The 15,962-nt window shown below is 32.8% G+C and overlaps 1 pseudogene across 1 annotated transcript in view; it reads right to left on the reverse strand.

The window, feature by feature from the left end:
• Positions 1–15,514, reverse strand: part of LOC143238838 (NAD(+) hydrolase SARM1-like) — a 29,785-nt pseudogene extending 14,271 nt beyond the window's left edge. Inside the window, exons 1-4 of the transcript XR_013020799.1 lie at positions 15,252–15,514; positions 5,007–6,940; positions 4,624–4,800; positions 965–1,089 (exon numbers count right to left, since the gene is read on the reverse strand). The product of XR_013020799.1 is annotated as an NAD(+) hydrolase SARM1-like (transcript). The remainder of the gene's footprint in view (positions 1–964; positions 1,090–4,623; positions 4,801–5,006; positions 6,941–15,251) is intronic.
• Between the last annotated feature and the right edge of the window lie 448 nt (positions 15,515–15,962).

The following is a 15,962-nucleotide window of genomic DNA, read 5'->3' on the forward strand; positions in this document are numbered from 1 at the left end:
TATATCTAAATGGTTACTTTCTATTTAACTCTCATTCATTTGATCTAATAAGATAAACGTATCTAACATTTAATAGACGTATTTCCGTAGGGTCTTCGGAAATGTTGTTTCAAGAGTAAATAAAACCAAAATTAAAAATAATAAATATCTTTATTTTTTTCTTTTGAAGTTCACATACAGAATGTATAATTCTTCTCGCAAATCATTTTTGTTTGTTTGTAATTAAGCAAAAAGTTATACAATAGGCTGTCTTTGCTTTGCACATTACGGATATCGAAACGCGAATTTTTTCGTTGTAAGTCTGCACGCAGACATACGGCTGTGCCACTCGGAAGGAAGAGGGGCTCTCGTGATTTAAGGTATGAACGCGTTTTACTTCTGTCACGACAATACAAGTTACAATATTAAGTGTCCCTTACGTGAAGCCCGGCATTACCAGGTAGTCAGGGCACTCAATTCATAATTTGAAAATTGCGGGTTCGAATCTCCGTCGCACCAAACATGCTCGCCCTTTCAGCCTCGGAGGCGTTATAATGTTAAGGTCAATCCCACTATTCGTTAGTAAACGAGTAGCCTAAACGTTAGCAGTGGGTGGTGATGACTAGCTGCCTTCCTTCTAGCCTTACACTGCTAAATTAGAGACAGCTAATGTAGATAGCACTCGTATAGCTTTGCTCCAAATTAAAAAACAAAGAAACCAACAAACAAATCCTTATGTGAAGTCGCTGACAGATTAATAACATGTTTCTGTACAGTGGTGCAAATTGTTAAAACAGGTGACCTTCTTTTGGAGAAAACATGAGATTAATTACATCATACATTTTTTTTATTTTTCAATTTGTGCGTGTGTATTTTTTTATAGCAAAGCCACATTGGGCTATTTACTGATTCCACCGTGGGATTTTCATTTGGACTTCATGATCACTATTGACTTTTTCGGACCAAAAATAAAACTAAGTTGTACCTTTTTCTTAATATTCCATTTTTGATACCGATGTCGTTCCTCAACATATCTTCTGTAAGTTGCAACAACAAGTCACCATCCACCTGGCTATTCACAAACTCTTGGCTGCATTCACCGAAGCCAATCTAAAAGGAACAGAAAGAAACTTATTTTCACTATATTAGATAAACTAAGCATAGACGACAAAATAGTTATAACATCGAAATAAATTAATAAATATGAACACATTTTCCAATAAAAGAAAATATTAGAGCTACGAGACAAAGTGAGGACTTACTGACACCAAATTTTGAATATCTGTGTTGCACTTTATCTTAATATACACCAAGTAGTAGTTAATCGGCATAAATCCTCAAATAATACATCGCATAGTTTTATAAACATACACATACACAAAATCAGAATTTAACAAATAATTAACAACAAAGGTACTAAATCTGTATATATTATGAGTTTTTCATACTCTAACTGGCTTGTATATTGTGCAATTAGAATTATTCCAAGTATTAATTTTAATTATTGGTCTTTTACTCAGAATTACAGAAATTAACTTAGATTTCATTAGATGCTAATAACGAATAAAACTAAACTGTACTTATTAAAGTGTATATTATTTTTATCTTTAGTTTGCTTGGCTTTAAAAGTTATTCAAATAGGCTTAAATAATTTCATTGTGGTACCTACGCATGATCGGTCGTATTAGTTAGCTAGCATATATGTGTAGGTTTTAGTCAGAGACATAGATGAACCGATCGATATAGACCATTATAACCATATATATCTCACAGTTGATAAATATTTGCTTTAAATCACCACTTAAGTGCTAGTTTCAATCCTGCTATTAATCTAAGCTCTACCACAAAGTAAGGGCATAGAGTTTGGACCTTACTTTTATGGCAGATTCTAAGTTTAATGGTATAACGTCCTAATTTTAATGTCAACTGTTAATTTAATTTCTGGTTTCGATCTTCCTTTTAACGACGTGTTCTAGCTTATTGTAGTATTAAAGTCTAATTTCACTCTTCACTGAAATGGTAATAAATGTCTTGTTTCGATCGCTACCAATTGAAAGAGATAAAGTTCTAAATCAGTCATCTCGTAAACAGTGAACGACATTAAACACTATTTTTTTAGGCCTGGTAGAGCCAGGTGTTAGAATTACGACATGCAAATCGCGGATTGGAATTCTTGTCCTTTCAGCCGTGGGGTGTTATAAAATTTCGATCAATTCCAGTATTTGTTGATGAATGAGCAATATAGGGATGGCTAGCGCAGATAGCCCCTGTGTTGCTTTTTGGGAAATTCAAACCAAATCCTGTTTTTATTCTTTTTATACGTCGATTATTTTTACTTTAACGGTACAAAGTATTATGTTCATCCCAACTGTGGTGTCCAATCCCAATCTAACAGTTTAATTAAGTGTGATTTTGACTTTATTAATGACACAAAAAATAAAAACACAGAAAAATTAAGAATTTTTTTGGCACAGGATTGAAATCACATTTAAAGTTATACGTATTTCAATACTTTCTCTAAATTTGGGGATAAAAACTAAAACTCCTAGAATTCATTAGTGAAGATCACGTACTGGAATGTACATCATCTATATAAAACAATCTGCTTCCCCAGTGGAATTGGTCGTAAGATTATAACACCCCCACAGTTGAAAAGGCGAGAGTTTGCTGTAACGAGTTGAACACCCAAAACACCTGGGCATGCCGGCCCGTCTCTTAGGGGTTTTCAAAAATTAGAATAACGCATAATAATACATTCCAATCACATTATACTTGTCATAATCATTAGCGACGAGGCGTTTTGCTCAATCCAGAGCTCTTTAATCTGGATGGGATACAACAAACACAGAAGTGGTTGGAGCATTATTTACACAAACTGCTTGATACATTATTCTAATTCTTAAAAAAACTCTAACAGATTATATTAAGAATGTGGTGTATAAAAACGCAATAGGCCGAACACTAATATCTTATGACAAATATATTAAGTGTTCTTTCAGATGACATGAAGTAGCTATTTTTGTTAGTTTAAAAGCCTCCAACTTTTAAGTGCATTTTATCTTTATTTTGATTTATAATAAATGTTGCTACTCGTAAAGAATCAGTTTTCTTTATTTGTTACTCACACTTGAACAAAAGAAATAAGGTCCACAACCTTTCCTTTCTCTAACCTACTTACACACTAATTTTGGTGAAACATATGAATACCAACTAACTGTGCACAGTAATGCAGAATATACCGAAAGCAAAACATTATTACCATGCGAATGACATTTATAAACTCAAATGTCTCATTGGAAGCTTTTCGAAACATTACAAAGCTTCATACAAGGGCAACGTCCACATTTATGTTTCTTAGAGCAAACCGTTAAATAATCTCTAATTGTACGAAACTAAACATTCTTTTATTCAATACTTTTACTTGGTATATGGATTTATATTTTTTCCTATCATAATCACATGAACAATACAATATATTTCACGTATCAACGGTTTGACTTTAAACTGATGATGGACATTTGAGCGGAAACATATTCCCATATGGAACGTCAGAGAAACAGCTTTTCATTGGACGGTCGTTATTATTTGTTATAGCGGTATTTGTTATGTAACTCTAGCAAAGTCCAAAACACATGATTAAAATTGATAGGTCAGAGGTAAATTTATGCAGTTCATTGCAACGGGCATGGCACAGGTAACCCATTGTGTAGTTTTGTGTTGGAACTAATACATCAGAAACGTGTTATTAAAATAATAGTTAGTGGGTCGTTTTTATTCTTGTTTTAAAAGCATAAGGGTTATTTATATTTATCATCCACTATTTAAACTTTCTTATTATCTATTCCAGCCTCCTAAAGAGCTGCGTTTTCTTATCTGTTTTAAATTTTCTATTCTTCATTACATTATTTGAAATTGACTGTTTTATTTATTCTGGAGCTTGACTTCTTCTTTCTTATCACCAGTTTAACTCTTTCTGTTCATCTCTTTACATTTTCTCATCATTTATTTCCTTTTGTAGTATCTTATTTTGTACTTATGATCAGGTGTTTACATTAACTCAATAACTCCTTACGCCTTACTTGTTTATTCCTTACAATTCACTGTCTAACCCTTTCTGATTACTTATGCTGCTTAGAAGATAATTAATTTGTAATTATTTACTAATCCATTATATCACAACACTCCTAGTGTTAGTGTTATACGTGCGGATTAGCTCTTGCTTAAAACAGTTCAACCTCAACATGCTAAACGTGCACATGTTGAACATAATAACATATATCAAGACATATTTTAATTGTTTAATTTATTTTTTAACGTACTTCCATGTTCCACAAAAAGAAAAATAAATACGTGCAAGTTTTACTGTTCGTCTTATTATTTAGTGTTTCATACCCAAAAGAATAACATATGGACGCATAAGCTCCACCTGTTTAATCTGCTGTTTAATGTGTCCGATGTTTTTCAGAGTAAAAGACGTTGAGTTTAGCTTTATTATTATTATTATTTATTAAGCAATACTTCATTGTTTAACTTAATTAATGTTCTACAGATCTAGTTTGATATCACTAGTTCTGTTCACTATTTAACTGACCACTTAACTGAGTCCATGCCTTAAAGAGTACAATATATTTCGATTGATTTTACCTGTTTAACCCACTGTTGAACATCTTCCACGGTCCATAATGGAACCTGTTGAGATAGTTTATGAGGAATCTCTTCACCAATCAAATTTAGTGCTTGAGCAGCATATTTTGAAGCGATGGCGTTCGGAGAACTGGCAACTCTCTTTAGAGCACCTATTGATCCAATATCGTGAAATATCTAAATATATAATTTAATATGTGTTATTTCAAATGTGATATTCATATCACAAAATTTGTAAGTAAAATAAAAATGTCTCTCTTACTATAGGAATTAAATAGTACACAACTTTCAGAATATTTTTCATTGTATTATTTATTTTTAAAACTCGTTGTTTAGTTTTGTAATGTCTGAAAGCAATACATCAGTTTCTCAATGCTCCTTACTTCTGTATTTCCTAGTTTTTTCTTGATACCAGCTTCCACTGCAAAATGAAAAGCTGCTAAACTACGGGCTTCTTCCCTGTTGCTGTCGAGAACTGGAACCAGTCTCAAAAGCCACTCTTTGGACTGACTATATATGTGTGTCAGTGTTTTTCTGACGAACTCATCAGGATCCTTGCTAGAGACGAAAGGCTCCACAAGGTCCAATGTTCCTGAACGTAGCACTTCAGCTTCGATTTCCTTATTGGTTACTAGTGTAGTGATAGCTAAGCAGGCATAGTACTTTATGCTATCATCATAACTGAAAGCTAAAGGGAATAGCCACACAGGAACTTTCAGTTTTGTCATTGCTTGCTGATTATCGGGTCCACCAAAAAGAGAAAGGTTGGCTAAAGCTCTGGCACAGTGGCGTAGAGTGAGCATGTCTATGTGTCGACAGCCATGAAGAATGGCATTTAATCCTCCGAATTTTATTACTTTACTACAAGCTTCTTCCGAATGTCTGAAGAGATTTTCTAAGATACTAGTACCAATCCTTAAAGGATAGATAGAATTAGTTTTGCAGAAAGAGCATGCTACGGTTACCACATCCCTTAGACCATTCTCTACAATGTAGGATCTATTAGAATCTGTTAAACAGTTCTCCAGAAGTTGTGCACTAGCAAATTTAATACTTTCATTACATAACTTACAGTTGCTTATAAGAATATCCAGTCCACCTTTAGTCCGAAGTATGTCACACAATTTATGACCTAAATCATCTCTATAAAATGGTAAATTCCAGGTTTTTTATTATCATTTTCGACATAACCAACAACATTTCTTTAGCGTGTTCATTTGATGTTTGTAAATGTTTAATACAGCTTTCCAATCTAGAACAAAATCTGGTCATTGCTTTGTCCACCTCAGACGGTGATGATGGTAATTGAAGAACTTTGAGATCATCGTTAAAACCTTCAATGATATCATGAAGAGCATCCTGAACTCTCCTAAAAAACGGTTTATCATCTAGAAAGGATATGATTGGGCTTTCAATTGAAGGTGATAACGACCTTCCAAATCCTACTTCTTGGAAATGCTGGTTGGTGAAAGTAGACTTGGTGTTACTAGATAATTTCAGCATTTTTGACGAAGATACTTTTGTCTCGTGCTGTAATGAGGTCTGTGTGAAAGATTGACATTCGTCTTGAGTAGTTGTAGATAGTTTTTCTGCAGTGTACTCATCTGTTGCCAATCTATGGGAGGAAGTTGTAGCAATCTTTTGTTGTTGGTGAATATTCTCTCCAGTCTTTGATTGTGCCTCATCTTTTTTAAAAAACATTCACTTTCTCAGGAGAGTACCCATCTGTTTCCAGAAGTGACTGGTCTGTTGTAAAAGAATGTTTATCAACATAATATAAATCATTTGTCATAATCCGTTTCAAGTTTTTATTGTCAGTTTTAGCTCTCTCGCGGAAGAGACTACCTGAATCTGTTTTAGACTTTAAGGAAGACAACATTTTCTTTTGTTCAAAATAAAACTCTTTTTCTGGAAAAGACTCTGAAATGTTGTTCACATATTGGGATGTTATCTTTTTCCTTTTATCGTTGTTGCTGTTGGGAATGGTGTGAGAAACTGCATAAGCATTTTTAGTGATGTTTTGTTTTCCTTGATTATGTCCATTTTGCTTTTCCTGAACTTCTTGGTTAATTTTAGATTGTATCATTTGGGTCCTCTTTTTGACATTTGAGGTTGAAGTTGTAGAGGAAATGTTAGAAATATTTGCATCATAATATCTGGAAGAATTGGATGAATTACCCATTCCTTTACTAAGTGAAGACATACTGTTGTTCATCTTGCTTTTCAACGTGGCATTATTGTCAAAGAGTCGGATTAACGAACTGACATCAGTCTCGGAACAAGTCTTTTGGCAACAACATTTTGAGGAATCAGGCATCTAAATAAAATACTCATAAATTTAAATAAAGCATCATAAAGAACAACTACATAATATTCTTAGAAATGTAACACAATGATGCTTAAACTTAAAATTTAGCTTAAAAAAATATCACTCTTTACAAATATTATACAACCTTGTCATAAATACTTAAATATCAGTGGAATTTGAACAATAGTTGTATTCAAATAGAAATATATATAAGGCAGTAACTTTATCCGTTACTCTAGTGAGAATATTTAAATTTTATGGCAACTATTCATTATTAAAAACCATTCATAGTAAAGTATTTGATGATTTTTCACATTGTATGCACTTTATGCAATCAATAAAAGTAAATCTCATACAAATATGTTACTCCAAATAGTTATAAATTCACAAGATCAGTGAATATTCTTGATTTAAAGAGAAAATATACGATTTTCTTTAAAACCTCTAACCAAGTAATGTTCGGTCAAGATTAGATATATAAAGAGATGGAACTAGATAAGTGTGTCTCTCGAAGTTTTAAATGTGATAAATGTTATTTAAATTGTTCCACATGCCCAATTTAGAGCAAAATTTTTCAAATATACGTTCGTAAGTGCATAAATTTTCAATTATTCAATTTTAAAGATTTCGTTATTTCAAAGATGTAATTTTGTTTTTATAATTTAGCAAATTAAAACATTTCATGAGCATTTAATGTAATCTTTAGGAAACGTCATTGATGCTTGCATTGATTATAGTTGATTTTTGAGTTGTTTCATTTCGTAGAGAAAAATATTGTTCGGATCATCTACAATTATTACATCAAATAATGAAATATCTTTAAACTTAAGAAAAAGTGGGTTGCACTCTTTCTAATATAATTTCATAGAAAGCTTTTCATAATGGTATTACAATAATTGGTTTCACTGAGTGTGCTTATTAATCATCATTGTTCTAAATAAATATACTTTGCACTTTATGAGTAAAGGATACATATTTTACTCGTAAGTATCCACTGGTAGGACGGTATTAAGTTTATTGATTTACAACGCTAAAGTTCGTAATTCGATTTCTCGTAGTAAATACAGCAGAAAATCCAATACGGTTTTACTATTAAACTAACTAACTAATTAAAATCCTTATAAATACTTGTAACTAATTTTCATCGCGATCCAAAAGAAAGAAAGACTTTTTTACAATCCAGATGAAGTCAACAGCAAAAGAAGAAATCAAACTAAACATACTAGTTCTTCCTGGAAAATCACATAGGGCCGCCTAGGATATTACGTGATACACTCCAATTTCTGAAACAAGTACACCAGAACAGATTAAAAGAAATACCTGGGGGAATTCAAGTTATTCATTATATATGTATACTTACCCTACAACTTCCCTCCGAAATCGAGACAAACGTTAGCTAATTATATAATGACTCTCTTTAGCGTTTTGCCCATCTAGAATGTAAACGCGTTTATTAATAAATTAAAGTTACGTACAGTGTTAATTCTATCATTTATTTTACTGCTATAAGGAATCAATGTATTTTGGTATGAATTACAGCTTGCTGTAAATAGTTTGAAAACCATGCATATCTTTAGAAGTTTGAACTTATATAACGGAAGCTTCAGTTTTACTAGACTTTTCCACTAATAACAGTTTGAACTTTAACAATATGTACCGTCTTTCTTATGCTACGATTACCTGACCTCTAGTGCGCTTTGTCCTAAGAATAACTAAACATTAATTAGTTTTCTGACAAAACTTAAGGTTTAACTCATTTTGATTAGTACACATACATAATCACAATGCTATTATCATTACTACCGTATAATTATCATTAGTTCAGTTGGGAGATTACAATTCATTATCATATTTAAAACATTCAAGAAGCCTTATTAACACACTGAAATAAACGCTGAATCCATCAGAATGCTTATGGAAATACTGTTGCCATCAGCTAAATTAAAGTGATCAAAGTTTATTATTAACCATAACACATTTATTTGCTAATCATTGTATGCATAAGTACACTTAATGTACAAGAAATGGACCAATAAAAGATGGTCGAGTACATATTCTGCCAACGACTTTGCTGTAAGCACAGATTCGAATATTACTTCGAGAATAGAATGTTACTCATTAGCACGAAGTGTTCTCAATCGGTGTGAAGTTGTTCGAAAACAGCTGGTGGTGAGAGGTAACTAAACTAAAAGGTGGAATTCACCATTACACCACAAACGGTAGAATGAGTAAAACTGGAAACATATGCTACTTATCGATTTATATAATTGCTAATTATTTATAAACAATTAACGACAATTGTTGGGTTGTGAATCAATGCACAATATCTGCAGTGAAGCATCGTAGAGGATAAGTAGAAGTTGGTTCTATACATCACCTAAAGATACTAGTGACCTACTCAAAACTGGTGTCATCCTGACTGTCCACAAATGCTCGTAGAGTTCTGGTTCATCGTGTCATTTTCGGAAAGTATCTCAGTGTGCTAAGATTCATCTTACAGCAAGACAATGGTATTTAGCAAGCATACAGTAAATTCGGTGGAATAATATCTTGACAGTAACGAAGTCCACGAAACACTAACAACAGTTTTGTTTGCTTCCAATTACAAGATAAAAATATTGAGGCTGTATGAGCTTATGAAATAACTGGGAAGGTCAGACGGCAGGCCAAAATCTTGGATGAATTGTGGTAAATAATACAGAACATTTGGAACACTATTTCTTAACTGTTCTTCCATAAACTATACGTCATCATGAAAACAAAGTGTAACATTCTGTGTAAAACAAAGGGTTCAGAAAAAAATTAGTACACTTTTTCCTTTGATATTTTCAGCAATAATTTTTTGTATCAGTAATAAATTCAACATGTAGTTGTCATTACTAGTTATTTGTAACTTCTACAAACTTATCACTTGTTTGCTTCTTTAATTATTTCCGATACCACATGTGTTCAAGTTTTTCTGTTTTTCTTAAAGCATTCTACACATTACTTGTTAATAAATTAATATTTGAGATATGAAGGGTGATCATTCAGGACATACATTTATTCTTAGAGGGTGTAATATAGTGGAAAACAAAAAAAATAATTTATACCATCTGCTAATCAGTGGCAGTAAAATGTTACTTATTCATTTATCGAGTAAAAAAGGGCATTTCAACTGAAGTATGTTGACAATCACATTAAAGTCAAAAGAAAAGTCAGCACATGTTGCTTGAAGTAGACACGTTTAATATATTCCAAGTCTGATTCTGTAATACTTTATCAGGAGATATAACTCAAAAGCGCAAATTTATTATGTAAACCTTTGTACTTTGTCCCGAATTCTTTATCTCTGCATTTTAAAGGTATGAGTGTTGTATACGTTACCACATATTTGTGTTTAATTATACAATTATTTGAAAACTTAGTTATGAATACTGAATAAATCCAAAATGTATTTCTCCTTTTTTGCCTTTTCTGTGCATATATTTGAAGTAGTGTGCTTTATTATATATGGCTTTCGAATTAAAACCTTAAACAAATATTCCAAAACAGGCAGAAGTGGGAATTCTATAGTAATGTCAGATTACCAGAGACGTGGAATCTAAACAATCACAGCTAAGAAAACGTTTTTGGATGGCATATATATTCCTCAATAACAGTTATTTGTATGAAGATTTTTTGTTCATTTTGCTTTTATTCTCTGTTTAGTTCGTGAAATCTATTTTTTGTGAGTTATTATAAAGCAGTTTCTGCTTTCCTGAGGTGAGTTACTTGATTTTAGTCACAGCCTGTGAATTCATCATTAATAGTTTATTGACTAATACTTTATTCGTCTTCTTTGGAAATTGGCCCGTCATGGCCAGGTGGGTTAAGGGGTTCGCCTCGTAATCTGAGGGTAGCAGGTTCGAATCCCCGTTGCACCAAATATGCTCGCCCTTTCAGCCGTGGGGACGTTATAATGTTACGGTCAATTCCATTATTCCTTGGTAAAAGAGTAGCCCAAGAGTTGACGGTGGGTGGTGATGACTAGCTGCCTTCCCTCTAGTCTTACACTGCTAAATTAGGGACGGCTCGCGCAGATAATCCTCGAGTACCTTTGCGCAAAATTTAGAACAAACCAAACAAATCAATCTTTGGAAATTATCTCATACAGGACCGTTATGTTACTACGTGGCCTCCTTCATGCTAAAATCTACCAAACTAAGTCATAGAAACAATGTTATAAACTAGAAATTAAAATACCCCTTTTCGTTACACAAAACATTAGTGGTAGTCAGCCATAAAGCCACATAGTGGGTCATTTGTTAGTGCGTACAACGATTATCAAAACTTAGTTTCTAGCGATATAAGTCCCCAGACATTCCGCTGTGCCATTAAAGAGCACAACATAAAAAAACTGATACGAAGGTTAGGATTACAGAATATGTGGGATTTTTTTCTCGTTGGTTCAGCGCTGGCCTCATAAAATATAATTTCACTCATGTTTTATTAAGTATTACTGTATGTTTCCAGATAACACCATTGTACCGTTTTCTAAATTTATAAAGGTATCGTTATACACTAGATAAATATCACGTCGAGGTACTACTGTTTTCCTTCCACATTATAATCCTGGTTATTGGATCAGTAGATGTCTACCCGTTGATTGTGTGCTAATCCACAACTACAAGTTGTTTTCGGTTCTTTTATCGTTTTACTTGGATGACCCACAGATCACGACAAATTATTTAAACTTATATCAGGATGTCGTTTTTTTGTTTTTATTTTTTTCGCTAAGTTATTGCTCAACCATCTTTTGTTAAAAATGTATCTCGGGTGATGATTACCTAGGAAGATCGAAACGTTCTCTGCTTTAATAGTAAAAGTGTAAATACCCATATCAGCCGTTCTGAAATACATTTTTATTTCAAGTGGGTTTTTCGTCATCAAGAATCTTTTGTTAGATATGGGATAAAGATAACTAAATTTAAGAACACTCCCTATTCCGTTTGATTTGAATCTTTCAGTTTGAAATTCAATGTACTTAATCAAATTACTATCATGATTTTACGAAAAGTAAATACCTCTAAAGAAGATAACGATACATGCAAGATTTGTTTGTTTTTGAATTTCGCGCAAAGCTACATGAGGGCAATCTGCACTAGCCGTCCCTAATTTAGTAGTGTAAAACTAGAGGAAAGGCAGCTAGTCTTCACCCCCCATCGCCAACTCTTGGGCTACTCTTTTACCAACGAATAGTGGGATTGACAGTGACATTATAACGCCCCTACAGCATAAAGAGCGAACATGTTTGGTGCGACGAGAATTCGAACCCGGAACCCTGAAATTACGAGTTGAACGCCTTAACCCACCTGGCCATGCCGGGCCTTCATGTAAAATCCTCCATATTAAAAACAGTTTTATTTATTGCTTCATAAAGTTGTTTTGTGCTTTACCTTGATCGGATCAATATATTTATCTATATTATTTTCATTTGGCGATCCTTCTCTTTATTTTCTTACCAGAAAGATAGAAGTATATAAATGATTTTGCGAATTGTGTGGTTTAAGGAAATTGTTCGTGTAATTTCTATATTGGTGTGTAGGATGTTGTAAATGATGTAATAAACATTGTTCCAGGAATCATGACAACGACAAACGGATTTGTTCAGATAAATGTTGTTGTCCCAAAACGCACAGTTGTAATAATTGAAGTGATTCTTGACTAAAATTTTTATTTACTGGTTAATTCGGGTAAGCTTATAATTAAGGTTGTACTCGCGACATTGCTTGGTTGGTATTCATCCAACATCTCCCATACCTTCGACAGTTTTGTACGTATTTATGTCAATCTCTTTTTGTACACTACACATATAGTTTAGTTGTCAATCTCTTCAATACTTCTATGTCTTTTTAAAGGCTTTTCTAAATTTCTGTTCATGTTCTTATAATTTAGTTTGTGATTCAACTGTTGAAATTTTTTACAAAATGCCACTTTTTTGTTGGATTTATAGCCATTTTATCATTTCATCTCGCTGCTACTACTCAACGTTAAGTAGATTATCTTGATGCTAGTAGCTAAAGTACCCAACTTCACTCGGGTTATTAGGTTAGGTTAATAAGTGTTTATTTAGAACCAATTTTAACAAAAGTATACGATATATTTCGTTGCTAAGCAACATGACATAAAAGCCATTGTTTTAACGTATTATTACTAAAACGCATTTTTCTGTATATTAGAAGTTTTCATATAAGGAACTAGTTCTTTTCTACGTGGGTTTTCGCTAACTTAACTCAATAAAAAGATGTGCTTGCGCGCTCTCACGTGGATAAGAAAAATAATAATACCAAGGTGTACATCTTCAAGATTCACATTGTATGGCGGCAAAATTTCAGGTCAAAAGTATCCGGTTTCACTTGAGAATATAGACTGATACCGTGTGTATTCTGCATACATTCTAGCATAAAAATACAACCCAAAGGCCATGATTCTAACACATTGTTACCAAAATGCAATGACTTCTCTGTATATTAGAAGTTGTCATATAACGAATCTCTTCTTTTCCATGTGGGTTTTTGCGCTTGCTTGCCCCACAAAAAAATGTGCACGTGCACAAGAATGGATAAGTAATAATAATACCCAAGTGCACATTCTCAGGATCCACTTAATATTGTTGCAAAATTTCAGGGCAAAAGTACCTAACTTCGCTCGGGTTTATCAAGTTTGTAGTTTGTGTGTTTTCCGAAATCATTTTAGCATAAAAGTATAACCATTATATCATGTTCTTAAGTAACATGATGTAAAAGACATTATTGTTTTATATATTAGAAATTGTTATATAATGAATTATTTCTTTTCATTGTGGTTTTTCACTAGCTTGCTTCATTAGAAAGATGTAGCTATGTAATATCCATGCACTCACCCTCAGAGTACACTGAATATGGGGTAAAACTTAAGGTTTCTAAATTTTTCCTCTTGGAGCTATCTGTCTGGGTATGATTTCTATTCATAATATAAGAAACAACTTCGATTCTGTGTAGTATTTGCTAGCTTGTCTCATTAAAATATGCGCACATGGATAAGATAAGCAATAGTACTAACTTGTACACCATTAGGGTCCGCTTAGAAGGGGTGTAAAGTTTCAGATTTCTAGATTCTTTCGTCACACTCAGATAACCCACTTTCTTATTATGGAAAATTGCTTGTTTATTCATTTTGAATTTCGCGCAGAGCTACAAGAGAGCTATCTGCGCTAGCTGTCCCTTATTTGGAAGTGTAAAACTAGAGGAAATGCAGCTAGTCATCACTACCCACCACCAACTCTTAGGCTACTCTTCGAACCCGCAACCCTCGCATTACCAGTTGAGTGCCTTAACCACCAGATCATGCCGGGCATAGAAAATTGAACAATAACACATACCAAATGTTAAATAATGGAGTTTCTCTAAATTATTAAGATACTGACCCCCTACACACATACACGGACTTGTGGATAAATATAACAACATAATTATATTATTGATTTAGAAACAAACTAATTTTAATGGTAACAAACGTATATACATGTCCTGAACCAATAAAAGTTAAGGTTAAGTTTCGGAACTCGATCTAATGAAGTTATATTGATCTCATTTAACACTAAATCTTATGAAAAGAATATTTAAATGAGAATAATGCAGTTGAACAGCTTTTAAAGTGTAATTTTGAATGTTTACTGTAATCATCTCGTTTAAGTCGTTTGATAAATTATATATTTGGTATGGCTGTAAGTATACGATTTAAGATCAAACATCACCTTCGGATAATCTGAAGAGAAGATTAAAGCCTAATAAAAGTATAATTTTCAAATATATGTGATGCATAGATTATTTCACACGAAAAACAAGATTAATTATAGAACATTACCTATTCGTGCAAAATCTTCATGTAGAAAGTACCAGACTTCGCTCGGATTATTAGATTGGTAGTTTGCATTCTGAATTCATTTTAGCGTAACGTATAGCCTATATACTTTGCTGTTGAGCAACATGACTTAAACGCCATTTTTATATGTTAGAAGTTGTTATATAAGAAATCATTTCTTTTTTGTGCGTTTTTTCGCTAGCTTACCTCATTAAAAAGATGCGTATACGTCGTCATGAGGGGATTTCATTTCTGATTTGCCATGCTATTTATCTCTGTTAACAAACTAACCGGTTATAAATGGACAGTGCTTAAATTAGAAATTAAGAACATAGCTGATATAAGTGAAAACTGTTTTAACTAGAGGTTAATAATCAGGTATTGCTCACTTACACCTAATTCAGTGTAAATTAAAACCAGTATTGCAGACAGTTTAGAACCAGAATTCTTTCCTTACTTGATTTTTTGCTTTTTTTGAAGGTAACATTCCTCTGAAAACACCAAGAGCGTTTTTCATCGCGAAGTTTCGTTCTGCTTTTGAGTACTTCTAATATGTTAGTAATATTCAAAATTTTGATTTATAAATTAATTGAAGTAACAAATAAATAAATGTCAGCAGATGTAGACTGTTTGCAAAAACCATAAACTTGATAAGAAACAAGTCACTCACAAGTTCGTCTCGGTAATACTTAGTACACGAATAAAATGGCATTTTAAATACTGAGAAAACGTTCCATAAGTTATCTGAAAAATGTTTCACATATCTGTTTTATAAAGTTCCACAGTAAAAAGCATGTGACGTGCCTTATCTAATCCAAATAGATTAGTTCACTTATTGTCAGACACGATAGCGTACCTGGATAGTGATAAATGTGTCAAGATATAAATTACTTAAGAAATAAAAAATATCAGCTACGTTTATTTCATCGTGAAAAAATTATGTATATGAGATCAATAGTTCTGCTTCGTGACAGCGTCTGTGGATTTAACAGGCCTAAAACCATATAACAATATGTCTGTCTAAAATTTATTTATGCTTGCCAACTTTCTGTAGGTTTTAAAGTATTTGAAATTATTATGGAAATACATAAATGATATATATATGTGTGTGTACACGGGTCAGAAAGAAATAGCAATTGTAACAAAATGAACATTCTATCAGTGTTAT

This window comes from Tachypleus tridentatus, chromosome 13, assembly GCF_004210375.1.
Source record: "Tachypleus tridentatus isolate NWPU-2018 chromosome 13, ASM421037v1, whole genome shotgun sequence".
NCBI lineage: Eukaryota > Metazoa > Arthropoda > Merostomata > Xiphosura > Limulidae > Tachypleus > Tachypleus tridentatus.